The 6,500-nt window shown below is 41.4% G+C and overlaps 1 non-coding gene across 1 annotated transcript; it reads left to right on the top strand.

Annotated features, from left to right (window-relative positions):
- The first annotated feature begins 6,062 nt into the window (after window positions 1–6,062).
- On the top strand, window positions 6,063–6,170 carry LOC148572231 (small nucleolar RNA R71). Its single transcript, XR_015908186.1, has one exon. It is a non-coding gene; the product is annotated as a small nucleolar RNA R71 (small nucleolar RNA).
- The last annotated feature ends 330 nt before the right edge of the window (window positions 6,171–6,500 follow it).

Below are 6,500 nucleotides of genomic sequence, written 5' to 3'. Positions count from 1 at the left end.
AGAAAATGAGAATGCAAGAAAGTGTAGAACAAGTAGTGCAATAAAAGAGGAATTAAAGAAATACTTACAATAGGAAAGTAAAATCCAAAGCCAAAACTGAAGTATAAAATGCTACATTAAAAACCTAATTAAAACCCTAAGAGAGAAAACCTAAAACTAAACTACCCTAAAACTACTCCTAAAAACTCTTCCGTGAAGTATGGTAGTGTATGGTATGATATATGGTTGCTTCCCCTTTCAAATATGCTCCAAAGCCTTAAAAAATGGGCTAAAAAGCCCCCAAAATGCGAGTCCACGTGCAATTTTAATGGAGGCACGCGCTGGTACCTGTGCGGACGCACAGGTCAGTGCATGAGCACACTTGCTGCTTTTCCTCCTGTGTGTGGGCACAGACCTGTGCGTGGGCACAGACCTGTGCGGACGCACAGGTCCTATTTCCATTCTGCCCTGAGCATGGACACAGCCTGTGCGTGGGCACATGTCCTGATTTTGACCCCTGTGCGTGGGCATAGAAGGTGTGCGTGGGCACAAGCTGAAATGCTTTTCTCTTTTGTGTTCTTGGTGCACGAATTGTGAATTACACTTTTCACAACGCGTACCACTAACCAGCAAGTGCACTGGGTCGTCCAAGTAATACCTTACGTGAGTAAGGGTCGAATCCCACGGAGATTGTTGGTATGAAGCAAGCTATGGTCACCTTGTAAATCTCAGTCAGGCAGATATAAATTGATAATGGTGTTTTCGAATATTATATAATAAAATAGGGATAGAGATACTTATGTAATTCATTGGTAGGAATTTCAGATAAGCGAATGGAGATGCTTTTCGTTCTTCTGAACCTCTGCTTTCCTGCTATCTTCATCCAATCAGTCTCATTCCTTTCCATGGCTGGCTTTATGTGATACATCACCACTGTCAATGGCTACTTTCGGTCATCTCACGGGAAAATGATCCAATGCCCTGTCACGGCACGGCTAATCGTCTGGAGGCATCACCCTTGTCAATGGCTTCATCTTATCCTCTCAGTGAATAATATGCTCACGCACCCTGTCACGGCACGGCTATTCATCTGTCGGTTCTCGATCATGCTGGAATAGGATTTACTATCCTTTTGCGTCTGTCACTAACGCCCTGCAATCGCGAGTTAGGAGCTCGTCACAGTCATCCAATCATTGAATCCTACTCGGAATACCACAGACAAAGTTTAGACCTTCTGGATTCTCTTGAATGCCGCCATCATTCTAGCTTACGCCACGAAGATTCTGGTTAGGAGATCTAAGAGATATTCATTCTAGCTTATTTCATGTAGAACGGAAGTGTTTGTCAGGCACGCGTTCATAAGGGAGAAGGATGATGAGCTTCACACATAATCATCACCTTCATCATGTTCTTGGGTGCGAATGGATATCTTAGAAGAGAAATAAGAAGAAATGAATAGAAAACAGTAGTACTTTGCATTAATCTTTGAGGAACAGCAGAGCTCCACACCTTAATCTATGGAGTGTAGAAACTCTACCGTTAAAAATACATAAGTGAAGGTCCAGGCATGGCCGAGATGGACAGCCCCCTAAAACGTGATCAAAGGATCATAAGGTAATCCAAAGATGCCTAATACAATAGTAAGAGGTCCTATTTATAATAAACTAGCTACTAGGGTTTACATGAGTAAGTATTTGATGTATAAATCCACTTCTGGGGCCCACTTGGTGTGTGTTTGGGCTGAGCTTAAGTGTTGCACATGCAGAGGCCATTTGTGGAGTTGAACGCCAGTTTTTGTGCCAGTTTGGGCGTTCAACTCTGGTTTTGGATCCTTTTCTGGCGCTGGACGCCAGATTTGGGTAGAAGGCTGGCGTTGAACGCCAGTTTACGTCGTCAATTCTTGGCCAAAGTATGGACTATTATATATTTCTGGAAAGCCCTGGATGTCTACTTTCCAACGCAATTGGAAGCGCGCCATTTCGAGTTCTGTAGCTCCAGAAAATCCACTTTGAGTGCAGGAAGGTCAGAATCCAACAGCATCAGTAGTCCTTTTTCAACCTCTGAATCTGATTTCTGCTCAAGTCCCTCAATTTCAGCCAGAAAATACCTGAAATCACAGAAAAACATACAAACTCATAGTAAAGTCCAGAAATGTGAATTTAACACAAAATCTATTAAAAACATCCCTAAAAGTAACTAGATCCTACTAAAAACATACTAAAAACAATGTCAAAAAGCGTATAAATTATCCGCTCATCACAACACCAAACTTAAATTGTTGCTTGTCCCCAAGCAACTAAAAATCAAATAGGATAAAAAGAATAGAATATACTATAAATTCCAAACTATCAATGAAATAGAGCTTATATGAGCGGGACTTATAGCTTTTTGCCTCTTGAATAGTTTTGGCATCTCACTTTATCCATTGAGGTTCGGAATGATTGGCATCTATAGGAACTCAGAGTTCAGATAGTGTTATTGATTCTCCTAGTTCAGTATGATGATTCTTGAACACAGCTATTTTATGAGTCTTGGCCGTGGCCCTAAGCACTTTGTTTTCCAGTATTACCACCGGATACATAAATACCACAGACACATAATTGGGTGAACCCTTTCAGATTGTGACTCAGCTTTGCTAAAGTCCCCAATTAGAGGTGTCCAGGGTTCTTAAGCACACTCTTTTTTTGCTTTGGACCTTGACTTTAACCGCTCAGTCTCAAGTTTTCACTTGACACCTACACGCCACAAGCACATGGTTAGGGACAGCTTGGTTTAGCCGCTTAGACCAGGATTTTATTCCTTTAGGCCCTCCTATCCACTGATGCTCAAAGCCTTGGGATCCTTTTTATTTGCCCTTGCCTTTTGGTTTTAAGGGTTATTGGCTTTTTGCTCTTGCCTCTTGGTTTTAAGAGCTTTGGCTTTTTCTGCTTGCTTTTTCTTTTTCTTTCTATATTTTTTTTTTTTCGCCTATTTTTTTTTTCTGCAAGCTTTGTTCTTTGCTGCTTTTTCTTGCTTCAAGAATCATTTTTATGATTTTTCAGATTATCAAATAACATGTCTCCTAGTCATCATTCTTTCAAGAGCCAACATATTTAACATTCTTAAACAACAACTTCAAAAGACATATGCACTGTTCAAGCATACATTCAGAAAACAAGAAGCATTGTCACCACATCAATATAATTAAACTAAGTTCAAGGATAAATTCGAAACTCATGTACTTCTTGTTCTTTTGAATTAAAACATTTTTCATTTAAGAGAGGTGATGGATTCATAGGACATTTATAACTTTAAGACATAGTTACTAACTACTAATGATCATGTAATGAAGACACAAACACAGATAAGCACATAACATAGAAAATGAAAAACAGAGAAAGTAAGAACAAGGAATGAGTCCACCTTAGTGATGTCCTTGAGCTCTTCTATGTCTCTTCCTTGTCTTTGCTGCTCCTCCTTCATTGCTTTTTGATCTTCTCTTTTTTCATGGAGCATGATGGAGTGCTCTTGATGTTCCACCCTTAATTGTTTCCAATAATTGTGTGGAAGAAAATGTATCCCCTAAGGTATCTCAGGGATCTCTTGATTTGCAGTCAAATGTTCTACCACTGAGCTATAGACCCTTGATGGAAGCTTTTGTCTTCCTTTTCTTCTTTCTAGAGGTTTCTCTGGCCTTAGGTGCCATCAATGGTTATGGAAAAAACAAAAAGCTATGCTTTTACCACACCAAACTTAGAATGTTGCTCGCCCTCGAGCAAAAGAAGAAAGAATAGAAGAATAAGAAGAAGATATGGAGGAGATGGATGGGAGTGTGTATTCGGCCATATGGGTGGGATTGGGTGGGAGAGAGATGTTGAATTTTTGAAGGTAGTGGGTGTATGGAAAAAAAGAAGGGATGATCATGAATGGAAAGAGAGATGATGAGGTAGGTGGGGATCATGTGGGGTCCACAGATCCTGAGGTGTCAAGGCATTTACATCCTTGCACCAATTTAGGCATGTAAAATGCCCTTGCACACAACTCTGGGCGTTCAGCGCCAGGTTGGTGCCCATTTTGGGCGTTCAACGCCCCTTTGCTGCCATTTCTGGCGTTGAACGCCAGAACCATGCTTGTTCTGGGCGTTCAGCGCCAGGATGCTCCCATTCTGGGCGTTCAGCGCCAGAACTATGCTCTGTTCTGGCGTTTGAACGCCAGACAGATGCTCCTCCAGGGTGTGATTTTTTTTCTGCTGTTTTTGATTCCGTTTTTGATTTTTTTGTTTATTTTGTGACTCCACATGATCATGAACCTAAGAAAACATGAAAAACAATAAAAATAAGAATTAGATAAACATTGGGTTGCCTCCCAACAAGCGCTTCTTTAATGTCAATAGCTTGACAGTGGGCTCTCATGGAGCCTCACAGATGTGCAGAGCTTTGTTGAGACTCTCCAACACCAAACTTAGAGTTTGGGTATGGGAGTTCAACACCAAACTTAGAGTTTGGTTGTGGCCTCCCAACACCAAACTTAGAGTTTGACTGTGGGGGCTCTGGTTGACTCTTCTTGGAGATAAGCTTTTTCTGCTTCCTCTCCATGGTTGCAGAGGGAGATCCTTGAGTTTTAAACACAAGGGAGTTCTCATTCCATTGAAGGAATATTTCACCTCTGTCAACATTAATCACAGCTCTTGCTATGGCCAGGAAAGGTCTTCCTAGGATGATGGATTCATCCTCTTCCTTTCCAGTATCCAGGACTATGAAATTAGCAGGGATGTAAAGGCCTTCAACCTTTACTAACACGTCCTCTACTTGTCCATAAGCCTGTTTTCTAGAGCTGTCTGCCATCTCTAATGAGATTTTAGCAGCTTGCACCCCATAGATTCCCAGTTTCTCTATTATAGAGAGGGGCATGAGGTTTATTCCTGAACCAAGGTCACACAGAGCCTTAAAGATCATGGTGCCTATGGTACGGGGTATTATGAACTTTCCAGGATCCTGTCTCTTCTGAGGCAATGTCAGTTGATCTAGATCACTTAGTTCATTGATGAACAAGGGAGGTTCAACTTCCCAAGTATCAATGCCAAATAATTTGGCATTCAGCTTCATGATTGCACCAAGAAACTTGGCAGTTTGCTCTTCAGTAACATCCTCATTCTCTTCAGAAGAGGAGTACTCATCAGAGCTCATGAAGGGCATAAGGAGGTTCAATGGAATCTCTATGGTCTCTAGATGAGCCTCAGAGTCCTTTGGTTCCTCAGAGGGAAGCTCCTTATTGATCACTGGACGTCCCAGGAGGTCTTCCTCCTTGGGATTCACGTCCTCTCCTCTCCTCATAGGTTCGGCCATGGCGCTTATGTCAATGGCCTTGCACTCTCCTTTTGGATTCTCTTCTGTATTGCTTGGGAGAGTACTAGGAGGGATTTCAGTGATCCTTTTACTCAGCTGGCCCACTTGTGCTTCCAGATTTCTAATGGAAGACCTTGTTTCATTCATGAAACTTACAGTGGCTTTAGATAGATCAGAGACTAGATTTGCTAAATTAGAAGCATTTTGTTCAGAGTTCTCTGTCTGTTGCTGAGTTGATGATGGAAAAGGTTTATTATTGTTAAACCTGTTTCTTCCACCATTATTAAAGCCTTGTTGGGGCTTTTGATCCTTCCATGAGAGATTTGGATGATTTCTCCATGTTGAGTTATAGGTGTTTCCATAAGGTTCACCTAAGTAATTTACCTCTGCTATTGCAGGGTTCTCAGGATCATAAGCTTCTTCTTCATAAGAAGCCTCTTGAGTACTGTTGGATGCAGCTTGCATTCCATGCAGACTCTGAGAGATCATATTGACTTGCTGAGTCAATATTTTATTCTGAGCCAATATGGCATTTAGAGTATCAACTTCAAGAACTCCCTTCTTCATAGGCGTCCCATTACTCACAGGATTCCTTTCAGAAGTGTACATGAACTGGTTATTAGCAACCATGTCAATGAGTTCTTGAGCTTCTGCAGGCGTTTTCTTTAGGTGAATGGATCCACCTGCAGAAGTGTCAAGTGACATCTTTGATAGCTCAGATAAACCATCATAGAATATATCCAGGATGGTCCATTCTGAAAGCATGTCAGAAGGACACTTTTTGGTCAACTGTTTGTATCTTTCCCAAGCTTCATAGAGGGATTCACCTTCTTTCTGTCTGAAGGTTTGAACATCAGCTCTAAGCTTGCTCAGCTTTTGAGGAGGAAAGTACTTGGCTAAGAAAGCCGTGACCAGCTTATCCCAAGAGTTCAGGCTGTCTTTGGGTTGAGAATCCAACCATAATCTAGCTCTGTCTCTTACAGCAAAAGGGAAAAGCATGAGCCTGTAGACTTCAGGATCTACTCCATTAGTCTTAACAGTATCACATATCTACAAGAATTCAGTTAAGAACTGAAAAGGATCTTCAGATGGAAGTCCATAAAACTTGCAGTTCTGCTGCATCAGAGAAACTAATTGAGGTTTCAGCTCAAATTTGTTTGCTCCAATGGCAGGAATGGAGATGCTTCTTCCATGTAA

The sequence above is a fragment of the Arachis ipaensis genome, chromosome B3 (genome assembly GCF_059453495.1).
Source record: "Arachis ipaensis isolate K30076 ecotype BB chromosome B3, ASM5945349v1, whole genome shotgun sequence".
In the NCBI taxonomy this organism is placed as follows: Eukaryota; Viridiplantae; Streptophyta; class Magnoliopsida; order Fabales; family Fabaceae; genus Arachis; species Arachis ipaensis.
Note: the sequence above shows the minus strand (reverse complement) of the source record. Positions and strands in the feature narration are given on the sequence as shown.